Source organism: Bos taurus, chromosome 1, assembly GCF_002263795.3.
Source record: "Bos taurus isolate L1 Dominette 01449 registration number 42190680 breed Hereford chromosome 1, ARS-UCD2.0, whole genome shotgun sequence".
Classification (NCBI taxonomy): Eukaryota; Metazoa; Chordata; class Mammalia; order Artiodactyla; family Bovidae; genus Bos; species Bos taurus.
The window spans coordinates 81,808,609-81,825,877 of record NC_037328.1 but is presented as its reverse complement, the minus strand read 5'-3'; the positions used below and the strand labels follow the sequence as shown (position 1 = coordinate 81,825,877).

At 37.4% G+C, this 17,269-nt stretch overlaps 1 protein-coding gene across 5 annotated transcripts in view; it reads left to right on the top strand.

Annotated features, from left to right (window-relative positions):
• MAP3K13 (mitogen-activated protein kinase kinase kinase 13) overlaps positions 1-17,269 on the top strand; it is a 161,605-nt gene that overhangs the window by 42,423 nt on the left and 101,913 nt on the right. The window contains exon 1 of one of the 5 annotated variants that reach the window (XM_010801216.4): positions 1-17,269. This exon is cut by the window's left edge and continues 11,029 nt beyond it. The gene's annotated coding sequence lies outside the window, so the exon portion shown is untranslated. 5 annotated transcript variants of the gene reach the window in all.

The window sequence follows — 17,269 nt, the reverse complement described above, 5'->3', positions numbered from 1 at the left end:
ATCCTTCCTTTTAAGAGATAGAGCCCAATTCCTCTCCCCCTGAGTGTAGGTTGGATCCTGATGACTTGCTTCTAATGAATGAATAAAGGGAAAATGAGGGCATGCAGATTTGGAGACCAGGTCAGAGGTTAGCAAACTATAGAGGTGGGCCGGCCACCTATTTTTATGAATCAAGTTGTATTGGAACAAGTATCCCCATTTGTTTACATTGTATGTACCTGTCTTTGCACTGAAACAACTGAGGTAAGCAGTCACAAACCCTATGTCATGTAAGCCTAAAATAGTTATTATTTAGCCCTTTCAGAAAGTTTGTTAATCCCTGAGCTAGGTCATAAAAAGCACTGCAACTTTTTGCTTGCTCTTGATAACTCGCTTTGGGGGAAGCCATCTGCCTTGTCACGAGAACTCTCAAATTCCTGTTGTTAAGGAACTGAGGCCTCTTACAAACATCTATAAACACTCTTGGAAACACAGTTGACCCTCGAACAATGTGGGAGAGAGGGTGGTTCAAAAATTCACCTGTAACTTACAGGCAGCCCTCTGTAGTTATAGCTACAGTTTCACGCCTAGAGATCCAACCAACCTCAGATTGCGTATTACTGTAATATTTTTTAAAGCCACGCGTAGTTTTTAAAAAGCCACACGTAAGTGGACCCACACAGTTCAAACCCATACTGTTCAAGGGTCAACTTAAGTTCCTCAAGCCCCAGGCAAGCTTTCAGATGACTGCATCCCGGTCAACAATTTAACCGAAACTTCCTGAGAAACCCTGAGCCGGAACCACCCACCTAAGCTGCTCCCAGATTCCTGACCTTCCGAAACTAAGTGAGATAATAAAGGTTTGTTGTTTTAAGCCACTCCGTTTGGGGCCATGTGTTATGCTGCAATACGTAACCAATTCACTCATGCTCCCCTCCTGCAGTTTTCCATGCTGCCTGTGAGCTGCTCTGCATGTCTTATTTATGCCTCTGGCTTTGCTGTTTTAGAAACACTAGGAAATAAGACCTTTATATAAAGAAACCCCCAGATGACATGGATGAGATTTAGGAAACAAAAGATATTGGAAGACAAGGACTCTATTTTATATTTTTAATAATTCTCCTTACTAACTAATACAGCACTATGAGTGATTCAGTTCAGTTCAGTCGCTCAGTCATGTCTGACTCTTTGTGACCCCATGGACTGCAGCATGCCAGGCTTCCCTGTCCATCACCAACTCCCAGAGCTTGCTTAAACTCATGTCCATCGAGTTGGTGATGTCATCCAACCATCCCACCCTGTGTCGTTCCCTTCTCCTCCTGCCTTCAATCTTTCCCAGCATAAGGGTTTTTCCAGTGAGTCAGTTCTTTGTATCAGGTGACCAAAGTATTGGAGTTTGAGCTTCAGCATCAGTCCTTCCAATAAATACTCAGGACTGATTTCCTTTAGGATTGACAGGTTTGATCTCCTTGCAGTCCAAGGGACTCTCAAGAGTCTTCTCCAACACCACAGTTCAAAAGCATCAATTCTTAAGTGCTCAGCTTTCTTTATAGTCCAACTCTCATATCCATACATGACCACTGGAAAAACCATAGCTTTAACTAGATAGACCTTTGTCGGCCAAGTAATGTCTCTGCTTTTTAATATACTGTCTAGGTTGGTCATAACTTTTCTTCCCATGAGCAAACATCTTTTAATTTCATAGCTGCAGTCACCATCTGCAGATTTTGAAGCCCCCAAAATACAGTCTCTCACTGTTTACATTGTGTCCCTGTTTATTTCCCATGAAGTGATGGGACCAGATGCCATGATCTTAGTTTTCTGAATGTTGAGTTTTAAGCCAGCTTTTTCACTCTACTCTTTCACTTTCTTCAAGAGGCTTTTTAGTTCCTCTTCACTTTCTGCCATAAGGGTAGTGTCATCTGAGTATCTGAGGTTATTGATATTTCCCACGGCAGTCTTGATTCCAGCTTGTGCTTCATCCAGCCCGGCATTTCGCATGATATACTATGCATATAAATTAAATAAGCAGGGTGACAATATACAGCCTTGACGTACTCCTTTCCCAATTTGGAACCAGTCTGTCACTCCATGTGTGATTGATTACTGCTGCTGAACTTGACTGTGACTAACAAAGTGTTAGGCTTGTAAAGCATGTTTATTTGAGTTATTAGGCAGAATGTTTGCTCTATCGTGTTACTATTATTTATATGAAAAGGGGTATTTGAGTATGCCATCATAATATTTATTGGTTGCATAGTTGCTTTTCTTAAATATTAACCAGGTTGTCTCTAGTCAGGACGGTGCTGAGTTCTGTGGGTATATTAGTTTTCTACTGATGCATCACAATATTATTTTAGTGGCTTAAAACAACACCCATTTATTATCTCAATTTCAGTGGGTCAGGACTCTGAATGTAGCCTAGTTAGGCCTTCCACTTAGGGTCTTACAAGGCTTTAATCAAGGTGTTGGCCAGGGTTGGATTTTCATATGAAACTTGCCTGGGGGACTCGTGTGGCTGTTGACAGCATTCAATATCTTGGGGTTGTAGAAATGAAAGCCTCAGCTTTTTGTTTTGGGTTTTTGGGTTGTTTTTTTTTTTTTTTGAGTTATTGCCTGTTGTCTAGAGGTATCCCTCAGCTAACAGAGAGCACCCACACTTCCTTGCCATCCATTTGCTTCTTCTCAGTTAACAAAGGGAGAAACTCCGGCAAGACATGCAGTATGGTTTTCTATAATATCATCACATCATTATGTGCGTGTGATCAGTACATTCCAGCACCTTTACGGTGTTCTCTTGGTTAGAAGCAAGTCTCTGAGCCAAGGAAAAGCATTAGCAGGTAGGGATCACAGGTGCCTAGTTTCTGCCAGCTCTTGGCATATAGTGTTCTTTCAAGAAGTTTGGTGGTAGAGGACAGGAAAGTGAGTAGATAAGTCAGAGGGAAATTCTGAAAAGGAGCGACATGAACATGTTTATAGGCAAAGGAGAAAGCGCAGCCAATAAGAAGAGACTGAGGTGATACATTAATCTGTGCCAAGAGTCTGTTAGGTAGTAGGCGCTCAGTTACGTTAGTTGTCTCATACCTCTCCTTACACAGCGTCTCATGACGTTTCTTTAAATATGTATTATACTACTCTACTGTGTGGCATACAGGACAGTAGATACCGTACTAACCAAACTAAATGTATCCCTGACCCCTTTGCCTTTGTGCCTTCCAGCTTAGAAGCAGCATTAGCCATGTCAATAATCACTTCCTTCCAGGCTTACCTCCTCCATCCCTTGTCAACTTTGGCCCTTCTTCCTTTGACTGTGCCAAGCCAGAGTACTCCCCAAATTGTGTTTTCTGCTGCTGTGTTGATAGTTTTGCCTCCTCAGTTGGGTCCACACTGCTGATTGGTGGCCTTGAATCCATATCTGTTTGAGTTTCCCAAACCTCTTCTGTAACTTACTATCCTGTCTCTATTATCCTTCTCAGTTGACAGTGCTTCCTGTGATAGGGTCTCCCAACTTCCTTTCTACTCATCCCATAATCTTTTATTGCCACCTTCACTTGCCTTTTTTTTTTTGCACAACAAAATATGTAGATACCACAGTTATCCCTACCTACCTTGTGGTCAAAGTTTCAGTCATAAACCCTCCTACCTCCTCAAAGCGTATTCCCAGCCACGAGCATCCCTCACGGTAATGAAAAGACATACCACCCTGTATAGCAGAATATATTACAGAATCATTGCCAAGCCATCTGTGCCTTGATGTTTGACATCTCCCTTAAAATTAGAGGGGGAAAAAAGTTTTTTAAAGTTCAAGTAACTTGAATGTTAAAATCATAGAGTGTATTTATTAAATCAGCAAGTCTTAAAACTTAATTTTGTTCCCAAAGTAATACACTTGTACTTCATAGAAAATTTAGAAATTTAGATTAAAAGAGAAGAAAATAAAATTATCACTATCCCTGCATCCCAATAACTATGGTTAACATTATATTTATTCTTCTAGTCATATATATGTGTTAGATTCCATGGTACCAATTATCATGTTACCTTCCTTATCCATATTTTGTTATTAATACTTTAATCTATTTTTATATATCAATACTGTAATATATAACTTGTAAAGCTTTTAAATATTTTAAATTTTACTCATTTAATAAAACTTCCCTTTACGGGTATTTTATTTTCCCAATGATTTATATTTTAAATAATTACATGATGAAATCTGTATAGCTAGGCTCTTTTTGCAAATTCTTGATTATTTGTTTAGAATAATTCCTTGAAGTTTAATTTTAGATCAAAGAATATTTACATTTAAGCCCACTGATACCTGCTATCAAGTAACTGTACTTCAAAAAGGTTGTAAGAAGTATTTAACCATCAGCAGTGTGTAAGAGTATCTGTTTTCCCATATCTTTTCCAAGGCACTTTGCAAGGAGAAACCGGTATTTCATTTTGATTTAATTTTCATTTTTTGATAGTGAAGTCACACATTTCCCTTATTATCCATTGTATATGTTTTTTTGTAACTTGTCTGTTCATGGACTTTTTCTTCTTCCCTTCATCTTATTTGTATGTTTATCTACTTTATTATTTTTCGAACTCACAGTTGTTCAAATTAGTAATAGTATATTTTGTGTTTTCTGGTAGCTATGAATGGTAGCTTTCCTTTAACACAAAGGACAAACTGGTTTTTCTTTTTTAATTAATTAATTTATTTAGTGGCCTTGTGCCTTAGTTGCTACACATGGGATCTTCATTGCGTCTGGCGGACTCTCTAGTTGTGGTGCACGGCTCAGTTGTTCTGTGGCTTGTGGGTTCTTATTTCTCTGACCAGGAATTGACCCCACATCCTTGCTTTGCAAGGTGAATTCTTAGCCACTGGACCACCAGGGAAATCCCTGATTTTCCCATGTAAGATAGACTAGAGAAAAATGACATACGTATGTATGGCATACATGTATACATAGGTATATATACAGATATGTGTTTGTGTGTATGTCTTTCAAGCATAGCTTAACAAAGCCACTTAATACGGTTCTGTGTAATTATTGACTTTCTTTATGCAGTATTAGGATCATCATTCAAGGTTTTGGAATAATTAGTCGTTTAATAAAGTAAAGCATAATGACATTGGTCTCAGTCTACTTGTCTGACTTGTAAATTTTTCCTCAGTAATATTATTGTATTGGATTTTCTCTTTTAAGTTTTTCAAACATTCTTCAAGTTTGCAGTAGGTGGCAGCAACAGAAAGCATTCTTTCATTTGGTTCAAAATGTAATCAGGCATTCATAGGGGACAATATAAATGAACTCACCCTAAATATGAAGAGCTTTATGATAGAGGCTACTCCAGAAATGTAAATTTAGTGTGAAATTGGTGAGTATTTCATAGCCCATTTTGGAAGTAAGCTCCAACAAATACTCTTTTGGGGAAATTGCATTTTATTTTTCAGTGTTGCAGGGTTTACTTAGCATGTTTTATTATTTTGGGGAATCTTATTCCCCACCATCTCCTCTTTTTATATTTACAGTGAAAGCCACTCAAGACAACCAGTCTCTTTTCTAGAGGAGTGGCCTTTTCAGCGATGACCCTTTAATACAGAGCCTTGAGTAATTTAACGGACTAAAAATCCATGCTAAGAATATGTGGCCTTTTTAGGCCACTGCTTCCATTTTGAGTGGTCTTAGAGCTTCATTGTGCTAATTTTAAAATTCAGGGTCCATTCATGTCTCGAGAGTATTTGTAATAATTTTCTTTAGATCATAACAGTTCCCCCCAAGTTGGTTTAGCATCATCTGTAGTCCATTCGGGTTTCCCAGGTGGCAGTAGTGGTAAAGAACCCTGCTGCCAATGCAGGAGACATAGAGATGTGGGTTCAATCCCTGGGTCAGGAAGATCCCCTGAGGAGGGCATGGCAACGCCCTGGAGAATCTCATGGACAGAGGAGCCTGGCGAGGCTACAGAGTCAGGGGTTGCACAGAGTTGAACATGACTTAAGTGACTTAGCACACATGCATAGCCCATTCACGAGAGGGGCAAGCAACACCACTACAGAGGATCTGGGGACACACCGGCTTTAGTTTCCAAACTGCAATGACAGGTGGATATTCTGTCCCCTAGGACAAGAGGGGTGGCTGTAAGATAGACCTAGTGGCTGTGAGTTGAAGGGGGAAAAGGTCCACTTGCTGCTCTGGTCATTAACGCTTCCTCCTTAGCAAGAGTACAGCTTAGAAAAGGTTTCTGGTGAAGTACAGCTATTGTTAGCTAGCCAACACAGAAGAGATCTCTAGGCTTTAGAGGTGGTTTTTAAAAAGATTACAGCATTAAAATTTTGCAGGCTAAGGAAAAAGAAGAATTTCATGAGAATTAAAAATATATTTCAAGCCCCTTGCATGTTTAATTAGGGTCCAACAGAGTTCTTAAAAATTGATTCAGAAATTCTTGAATCATATTTTCTGTATTTCCAAAGCTCTAGTTATCAGGAGAGAAACTGATTCTTGTTTGTCTGGTTTTAGTAGTATCGTAGAGGTAAGCTAGTATTTTCTTTTCTGTTAGATTGCAGATACCTTTGAGACAATAAATAAATAAATGTGATTTTTTTACATTTTTGTTGGCTTTTTTTTAGAACTAAGAACAGTATCCTGTTCCAGGAATACCGAGTGAACTGTAACTGACTGTCCAAGAAAAAGAGGTAGCGTTAGTGGTCACTCTTATCCCACCAAAAAAATACAGAGAACATTCAGGAAATCTAAGATCAACTCCTGACTCAATGCCATAAATTCCAAGACTATGGACAAATCTTTGAACCTCAGTCTTGTCATATGTAACAAAGAAGAGGACAGAGTAAATTTGAGTTGTAAGGTTTCTCTCAGATCCTTGATTCTCTGAGTCAGTATTCTTCTTAAAATGTCTAGAGCAGTAATTGCTTATTTATCTCATTCAGGAAATAACCTCACACCACCTGCTAACAGTATTAGTAGGAATACAGACTAAGTAGCAGTAACAGAGAGTCTCAAAATTTTTGGTGGTTCCAAAAGATGGAATGTTATTTCTGTCTTCATTAACAGTCCTAAAGTAGGCAGGTACCCCAGAACAGATGGATGGTTCTGATTCATCAAAAACAAACCCCAGGGCTCCTTCTGCTTCCTTGCTCTGCCATTGCCTGGACCATCATCTGCATAGTAGAAGCTGACTCAGCATGGGACTTAAGAAAGTCCAGCACAAGCAGGTAAGACCTGCAAGTTAAAAACATACTTCCACTCAAACCCCACTGGCTAGAACTCAGTCATGTGCTCACATCTACAACCAGGAGAACAGAGAAGTCTTTAGCAGCGTGGCTTGTATTCATCTACAATTTTAGGAGTGGGGTTGGGCATAAGGGTTCTATAACTAACAAGAAAGAGAGGAGATGATATTTTAGGGGACAGTCTCTAGCACTGTGCCTTCTGTTACAGTTTTAAATCATTCTGATAATCTTATTTTACTGTTTATTGTTTTCCTGTCTTTTCTAATGAAATAGACTGAGATCAGGATCTGTGATTTATCCCTATATGTGTACCTCACAGCACGTGTAAGGTCTTTTGAACATAGATGACATTCAATAAAAATATGTATATTTTATTTGTATATTGATTTTTCAGAGCTTTTAAGTAAACACTAAGTCCAATAATCTTCCCTTCCATTACGCTGCTCCATCTACTTATTGCTTGTGTAGTGAATGTTACATGTAAAACTTCAATTCTCAACCTAGTTCAGGAGACTATATCAGGACTTAAAAAGTAGTAAAATTTTTAAATATATGTTATAGATAAATTGATTGGGGGCAGGTTGCTGCTAGTAGCAATTACTGTCTTTTTCAGGTAGTGTGATTATGTGAAATGGAAAACCAAGAGCTTTACAGAGTGGCTTCAACATTTGGTTTTAAGTGTATTCCTTGGATATCACATATGATTATATTTATGAAATACTTTAAAACAGATCTTTCTCTCAAATATTTTGAGGTTCTGTCATCTCTGTTCTCTTCATTGGTGTTCTTAGTTGCTCAGTGATGTCCAACTCTTTGCGACCCCATGGACTGTAGCCCGCCAGGCTCCTCTGTCCGTGGGGATTCTCCAGGCAAGAATACTGGAGTGGGTTGCCCTCCTCCAGGGGATTTTCCAAACCCAGGGATTGAACCCAGGTCTCCCACCTTGCAGGCAGATTCTTTACCATCTGAGCCACCAGGGAAGCCCGTTCATTTGATGTTAATAATGAAGAGCTCACTGCAGTGCTGAGTGTGGGTTTACACAGAGCGAGCTTGTATATGGATAGATGTATAAAACTGATTTTAAAAGCAAGCCATACTTTTACTGACTCTGTGTTAACATCTTTTCCACTCTGACTTCCTTTTTTTTTTTTTTTCTGCTGCAGTTGTATACTGTAATCCAGTATGGGAAGGGAAAGTGCTGGTATGTGCCTTACCAATTTTACATTTGGTAAGAACTGCCTTGGAAGAATTGACCTGGTCTCTTATATCCAGTTTTCCCAAATCTTCCCCCTTCAGGTTTACCTCCTTTTATAACTGACTGTAACCACCCAACCCAAAATGATCATTCTATTAGTAAGTGAGGAAGGTTTGGTTCAAACCCTGGGCAAACTGCAGCATAAGGACAGGGTTTGTTTGCATAAGACAAGCCTGTATTCCCTTTACAAACACGCCAACTTGCCAAAGACAAGCACGTGGCAAATACTGGCTATAGTCTGCACCAGGAAGTGTGGCTCTGAGCTTTTATTCGGCCTCACCCACATTTCAGAGCTTTCAGTGAGCCTCAACACCAGGCTGTTCTTTGAACGTTTTTCTCTAAGGGACAGGACATGTTTTTTTGTTTTGTTTTTTCAGCTAAGGGCTTGATCTTACCTTTCTATGTCAACAGAGGGCAACAGAGAGCACCATTGTGTAGCCTAACTGCTGCAGCTGCTGCTAAGTTGCTTCAGTCTTGTCCAACTCTATGCGACCCCGTAGATGGCAGCCCACCAGGCTCCTCTGTCCCTGGGATTCTCCAGGCAAGAATACTCTAGTGGGTTGCCGTTTCCTTCTCCAACGCATGCATGCATGCTAAGTCACTTCAGTTGTGTCTGACTCCGTGTGACCCCATGGACAGCAGCCCACCAGGCTCCTCTGTCCACAGGATTTTCCAGGCAAGAATACTGGAGTGGGTTGCCATTTCCTTCTCCAATAGCCTAACTAGTAGTTCTCAAATTGGGTGAGGCCCAGTCTCATAGAGCCTACAGAGACAGTCAACCCCAGGGACTTTTTTTAGCTATGGCAAAGACTGGGTCTGTTACAGGCATGGGGGGTGGAGCGAGGAGGGGTTGCTAAACATTTTGCCTTATGTAGGAAAGTCCCACGCATGGAAGAATATTCCCACCCACAAAAGTCAGTTAACTTCCTTCTGGTATTGTTCTCCAGCCTCAAGTAAAGCATTCCTGCCTACCTCAGCACTTTCACCATTTGTGTTGTTATTCATCTTACCAAAGCAACCTAATACTACAAACTGGCCTTTTCATCTTTGCATTGTCACTTTTAAATTCACTTTAAATTTTAGTCATTGAGTGACCACAGACAGGTCTTTAATAGGAGAGGGGAAAGAAGTAATGGATAGAATTTAAAAAGTATAAGTCACTAGGTTACAGAGTTTAGACAAAGCTGGATTGATGAGCCAATCTTCTTGAAACTTAATTTTCTCACATATGAAGTGAGATGAAAATCTACTTTAAGATATTTTGTAAATTTTAAAGTGAAGGAGAAGATTGTTTACAAAGAATGTCTAGGGCCAGATTTGTACCCAATTATTATTTTTAGAAATTAGATATCCAAACCTCTCTACTCACATTATACTTAGGAGCTCATATCCCAATTAAACAATAGTTGTAGCCAACATCCTGGGGATGACATGGTTGATTCTCACTGGGTCATGAGTCCCAGTGGACTTGGGTCGTGTGCCTGTCTTTTCACTAATATTATAACCAAGTAGGTGAATTGCCCTGCCTTGTGTCACATGTTCACTCTTGGAGTCCTAACTTCAGGTGGGGTTGGCTTTGCCTGAACCTCTTGAACTGAGAGTGGGGGAGAGACAGTTTCCTCAAACGGAGAGGATGTAGGGCAGACTTTAAAAGGGGGCAGTTGTTCACTATTTCGACGTTTTGATCTTCAGTTATGCTACATGCTTTGTAAAGCTAAAGTGGAAATGCCAACTTCCACTAAAGAAGCAGGGAAATGAAAACAGGATTAGAAGTATAAAAGTTAAATGGTTGTTTTTTTACATGACCTCTCAGAAAGAGTACAAACTCTATATAGATGGGTAAAATATAAAGTTATTTTTTGTTTGTTTGGCTTTTTACCCTTTCAATATGTAAAGTGCCTTTATAAATCCAAAATATTATTTTTAGTCCCACAAAGGTTTGGTTTATGGTAACTTGCCAGATTTTGTGTTTTATGGAGTGGAGTATTTCAGGTTAAATGTTTTATTTATTGAGAAATCCATTTTCTTTTGATTTGCTTTAATGCATTTTCATTATTGATCAGAGAATTATATCCCTTGTTCATGATCATACTTTTGACACAGATAATACATTAAAACTTCATTAAGCTGTTCAACTTTATTCTAAATAGCATAAAAATCTCTAAACAATTGCTTTTTTCCAGTTGTCTAGATGTTTTATTATCCTTTGATAAAAATGCTAGACTTCAAATCCACTTAACTCACAATATTCTTCAAAATTTGCTGTAATATGAACCTTTAGGATTTTTTTCTATCATAAAAATGATTGTGGAATTTACCATCATGAGACTTTCATCTTTTTAAAAGTTAATAGGTGTATTACTACAAGTTTCTATTTGTAGTCTACTTTTTCTAAAAGGATGTGCTTATGACATATATCTACATAACAAGGTTAACAAAGGGAAAATCAAACCTAAAACAAGGAAGATAAAGCAAAAATGATAACCACAAAAAACTAAAATAAATTATATAGAGATATAGATTGATTGATTTGAGCATAAAGTTGGCTCTGGGCTTCCCTGCAGGGACAAAAAAAAAAGGGCAATTCAGTGGATTACATTGTAACCATCTAAAAGGGAATGCTAATAATTCTTCAAGAACAGAAAAGGGTTTCCCTGATACTGAGTTCTAAAAACAAACTCCTCTTGTGAATTTATTAGATGTGAGACATCATTGCAAGACAGTGGACCGTGTAAAAGCAATATGGCTGTTCCCTATAATAAAAGGAAAACCATAACATAGAATGTGACTTGATGATAGTGACTCTGCTAGGTAGTTCTGTGCTGATGATATTTGGGTAGCATGTAGCTTTCTGATGAACTCTCTATCTCCTTTGCTGCAAGGACAGATTTTAGTAATATTCATAAGAATGTTTTTCCTTAGATGGTTCTTAAAAATCACTTTCTCAGATAAAGATTTCCTGAGAGCTAGACAGCAGCAACAACAAAGTTCGAGTAATAGTCTGCTGAGGTCTTTGAATGTTGAAACTGTCTGAATAAAAAATAAATTAAAAAAAATTTTTTTAATAAAAAGAATGAGAAGGTAGAAGATGTGATCTGGAACTCTCTGGATTAGAAGGACTTGCTCAGAGCCCTAATCTCAATCTACTGTAGTTTAAGTGAAAAAAAAAAAAATTATTTGAGGAATCATGTACTTTGAAAACAGGGTAAGTTAGGGTTAATGTTCTGATATGGAAGTGGAGGATTCTAACTAGCGTTCTCACCTTTTAGAAAGATTGTTTTTTACATCAGTTCATATAAACTACATCTTTATGTAGAAAATTTTAACTTTTTTTTTTTTTGATAAAGAGAATTTTTGGTCACCTCTCTTAACTTCCTCAGGGTTTTTCCCTACTCACCTTCAGAACCTCAGAGAGTATTCCTCAACTTCCCAAAGGGAAATAATTAGGATGAGCTTTTCTTTGGAAGATGTGTCACTAATGTGTATTTCTAAATTTCCTGAAAAGATCTGTTCTAGGTTTGTTGTTGTTCAGTCGCCCGGTCGTGTCCAACCCTATGGACTGCAGTGCACCAGGCCTCCCTGTCCTTCATCATCTCCCAAAGCTTGCCCAAGTTCATGTCCATTGAGCAAATAAAAAATCTTTATTTTGTTTATATTAACAGCAGTAAAACAAAAACAGTTACCAGAATCATTTTCTGAGTATCTTCTGTATGCAGGTATTGTGCTGAAGTCTTCACATGTTTTATTTTATTTAACTTTCACATAATAGGCATATAGCCTATTATTATCCCCACTTTATTTTTCCTCTTTCCAGTTTTATTGAGATGTAATTGACATACAATACTGTATGAATTTAAGACATTCAGCGTAGTGATTTGACTTATATCATGAAATGATTGCCACAGTAAGTTTAGTTAAAATCTATCATCTTAAAAAAAAAATCTATCATCTTATATACATACAAAAGAAAAAAATAATTTTTCCTTGTGATGAGATCTCTTAGGATTTTGTCTCTTAACAACTTTCATGTATAACATACAGCAGTGTTGATTATATTAATCACATTGTACATTAATTATATCCTTAGTACCTATTTATCATATAACTGGAGGTTTGTACCTTTTGACTACCTTTGTCACCAAAGATGTTATTTATTAATGACTATTTTCCCCACACTGTACATCTTACTCTAAAAATGAAAAACCAATAGCTTGGTTTACCTAAACTTACATAACTAATGATAATAACCAACAGAGTCAGAATTTGAACCCAGATCTCTTTACTAACTTCTAGCTATACTGGTGCCTGTAAAAGAAATCTGAATCATCATGCATTATTAGCGCTGAGGTCATCATACTCTTCCTTTTTCTTGGTATTTATGACAAAAATTGCCCCTAGGTCATAGTACTTTAAACTTCTCTTAGACTCTGATTTAGTCATTTTCCTTTGAAAACACATTTTTTAGTCTCAAGAAAAAAACCAGCTTTAGAATAGCTCTTTTTTTTTTCCTTGGCCACACCTCAAAGCTTGTGGAATCTTAGTTCCCAGACCAGGGATGGAACCAGGGTCCTCGGCAGTGAAAGCACGGAGTCCTAACCATTGGGCCACCAGGGATTTCCCATAGACTAGATCATGTTTTATGCCAGAATAATTGTGCCTTAACTTGTGTTCTTACATTTTTTCCTAATAGTGAGTTTTGAATAGCTTCTTGGGAAAGGAGACCAGATTATCTTATAGTCATTAATGAAATTTGAAAAGGTCTATTTGGTTCTTAAAAGAGTTTACTCACCTTGATAACTGGCTTTGTAGTGCTCCATACTCAATGTGCCTACATGCTGAAATAAAGAATTACTTGTGACTATGGGACTTGGCTTAATATTCCTAGAGTTGCGATGTCCCATTCAGTAGCCACTAGCCACATGTGACTATTTTTCAATTTATATTAATTAAAATTGAATAAAACTTAAAATTCAGTTCCTCAATCATAGTGGCCACATTCCACATGCTAATATATGAGACAGTGCAAATTATAGAACACTTCTGTCATCACAGAAAGTTCTCAACAAGCGTTGCTTTCAGATATACATTTTTCATGGCCCTTTTTCTTCTGTGTCCAAAACAACATTGTTCTCCTTGAAGAATAACTAGTGCAGTTTCTGAGATTTGGGGATACAACTTATCTTCCCAACAGATTTCCTGTCATGTTTGACATAGAGAAATTTTTGTTGACAAGGTTATTTCTGTGCTCTAGGGAGGCATGCTAATCCAGACTAGGTTCATCTTACTAAAACGGCAAGTCGGTAGAGCTAGCTAATTTTTATTTGCCAGATTACATATTAAACCAACATGTTAGATCACTGTTATTAGAACCATTATGCATTCTGTTTTGTTGGATTGCTTCAGAGACGTACCCTGGTCTTTGATTGAGTAATGATGTTTCTATGAAACTTAACAGCCAATGTGTTAGCTTCTCTAACAGATTTAACATTTCAGTGGCATATTTTTTCATAAAGGGGTTACTTCTTTCTATTAGTCTGTATTATTTGGAAGTTTTCTTTTTTTTTTAATATATAAATCCAATTCTTCTGGTATAGCCTGGTTGACTTTGATTGCCATTGAAGGAAACAGAGATGCATATTCTTTATCTTCTTTTCATTTGTGGATTCTAAAATAATCTTAGTATATGGACATAATTGATTGATATAGATCAGTATGGGGCACTCAGGCCTACTAGGAAGGTACCAGTACTACATTGGTCTTGAGCACACCCATGTCACATGGATAAATTTCTTTGGTCTGTCTTTTCCATTGTGATATTCCACAAGAAGCTTCTTTGAAGAAATTTGTTGAATATATTGTTTGCTAATGAGATGCTGTTGCTTGAGTATAAAGAACAGTATGTCTTTCTTGTGTATAAAATAGTCCTGGGAAGTTGGGTTTCTTTTCTCCCCAAATGAAGTAAGCAGTGAGCAGTACTTATTAGTGTCAGGTTTGAACCCTTTATAATCACATAGAAACAAGCAACCACTCTCCTGTCAGCTGTACAAATAATCTGATTGAGAGAGCAGATATCTGTTCAGAATGTTCTTGGTCACTGGACACCTATAACCAAGGCCTTATATTAACCACTGTTGTTCTAGTTTCAAGGATTTGAGATCATTTCCCAAGTTCAAAAAAGCTATGATCAGTATTAGTAAAGTATTGGTAATTGTGAAGTGAAATGATGCTATTCAAGGGCAATGAATTATATTAATCTCCACTTCTGTGTAACTCTGAAAAATTATAAAATAAAGAGTGAAAAATGAACTCTTCTCAATACTCTGTAATGACCTATATGGGAAAAGAATCTAAAAAAGAGTGGATATATGTATATTATAACTGATTCACTTTGCTATGTAGCAGAATATAACATAACATTGTAAATCAACTATACTCCAATAAAAATTTTAAAAATTTCATTGATGATATTAAGCCCCCCAAAAAGAGTAAAAAAAAATCACAGGTTTTTTTTTTGTTTGTTTTTTCTTGTACTAAGTTGTATGAGTTTCTTGTACTTTTTAGAAATTAACCCTTTATCAGATAATATATCTGGTTTGCAGATATTTTTTCCCACTCTGTAGATTGCCCTGTCATTCTGTTGATTGAAGCTTTTTAGTTTGATACAGTCCCACTTGTCTATTTTTTATTTTGTTGCCTGTGCTTTTGGTGTCATTTCAAGAAATTATTGCCAAGACTGATGTCAAGAATGGATAAAGGACTTGAACAGACAGCTCTCCAAAGAAGACATACAAGGGGCCAATAGGTATTAATATGTGAAAAGTTGTCTATCATCACTAATTATCAGGGAAATGCAAATCAAACCACAATGAGATATTACCTCACACCACTTAGGATGGCTTATTATTTTTAAAAAAGATAACAAGTGTTGTAGCAAAATTGTAACCCTTACACATTCTTGATGGTAACGTAAAACAGTGCAGCAGTTATGAAAAACAGTATGGAGATTTCTCATAAAATTAAAAATGAAACTACCATAGGATCCAGCAATCTCACTTCTGGGTATATATTCAAAAGAAATGAAATCAGGATCTCAAAGAGATATCTACACTCCCATATTTATTACAGCACTCTTTGTAATAGCCAACATATGAAAACAACCCACATGTCCATCAACAGATGAATGGATAAAGAAAATGTATTTGCCTACAATGGAATATTATTCAGCTTTTAAAAGGGAAATTCCACCATTTGCAACAACATTGATGAACCTGGAGGACATAACACTGAATGAAATAAGCAAGTCACAGAAAAAGACAAATGTTGCTTGATTATATTTATATGAGTTATCCAAAATAGTCAAACTCATGAAAGCAGGGAATACAATAGTGGTTTCCAGAGCCTGAGAGGAGAGGGAAATGGGTAGTTGTTATTCAACGGATATAGAATTTTAGTTATACTAGATGAATAGGTTTTAAAGATCTGTAGTACAACATGCCTGTAGTTAACAATATGGTATTTTATTGTGCAGTTCAAAATTTGTTGAGAGTAGCTCTCATGTTAAGTGTTTTTGCCACAAAAACCTACAGCAGCTATAACAAAAAACCCAAAGGAACACATGAAACTTGGAAATGTCAGATATGTCTACTACCTTGACTGTGATTATGGTATCATGGGTATTTGCATAGTTCCAAACTTATCAGTTATACACATTAATTATATGTAGTTCTTTGTATAGCAGTTGCACCTCAATAAAGCTGTTAAAATTTTTTAAATAAGAAAAAATGTCATGAGCTCTTTGGGTGAATTTAATTACAGCTATTTTTGTTATTAGTAATAAGACATTTTACTAAAACCAAAATCTGCTCAAAGAACATTATAAGCTCTTTGGATCTGTGTCTTAATTGAATGTCAGAAGTTTAATAAACCAACGAGGAAATGTCCTGCCTTATTTAAAATGTAGCAGTAAATTATGCTTTCACACTCACTTTTGATTCATCACAAATGTCCGTAAGGTGATACTGTTCTGTGAAACAATTACATTTGTTGTATTTTCTTACCTATTTCCTTAATTACTAGGTTATTATTCCCATTATTATTTCTCTACTATTTTGCTTTTACGAGTCTTGGTGTACATGTACTGGGCATCAGTTTTAGAAACTCTCTGATTTGTTTTTTTATCACATCAGGTGAGGCACAGTATTGAACAGCAAGAAAAAGGTTAAAGAAAATAACAGGAATAAAAGATTGTGGTATCTTCTATATGCGTTTTTGGTAGCACCGATGCCACCAAAATTCTATTTTGATTCCCTCATTCAATAGCAATAATAATGTTTTCATGACTATCACAGCTTGAAACACGCACGCAGGCACACACAGACACACACACACCACTACCACCCCCTACCCACCTCCTCACGCTGCCAGTCTGTCCTAAGGCAGTGGCAGACGCCTGATTGGTGGGCTCTGTTTATTCTGTGAGCAGATTCCTTCTGAAAGAAGGCAGGCCATGACTGCCTGAAGCCTATTGGCCAGGACTGCTCTGGACCCTCCCTTTCTTTTTCTCAGCACACACCATAGCGAAGTCTGTGCGGAATCCTAAACCAGCCCAATTTACATCCATTCATGAATCTGTGACGTCAGCAAGCCTTCAGGCTTCTCTGCGGTGGGCTGGAAGATTGTGTGGGTGGAATCCCCCTCCTCCTTATTTTTCTAATTCTGCAAGGCTTTTTAAATGAACCTTCCATCTTTTTTAAAGCAAGAAACTGGACCGGCATGTGTAGGAATTCTTCATTGTT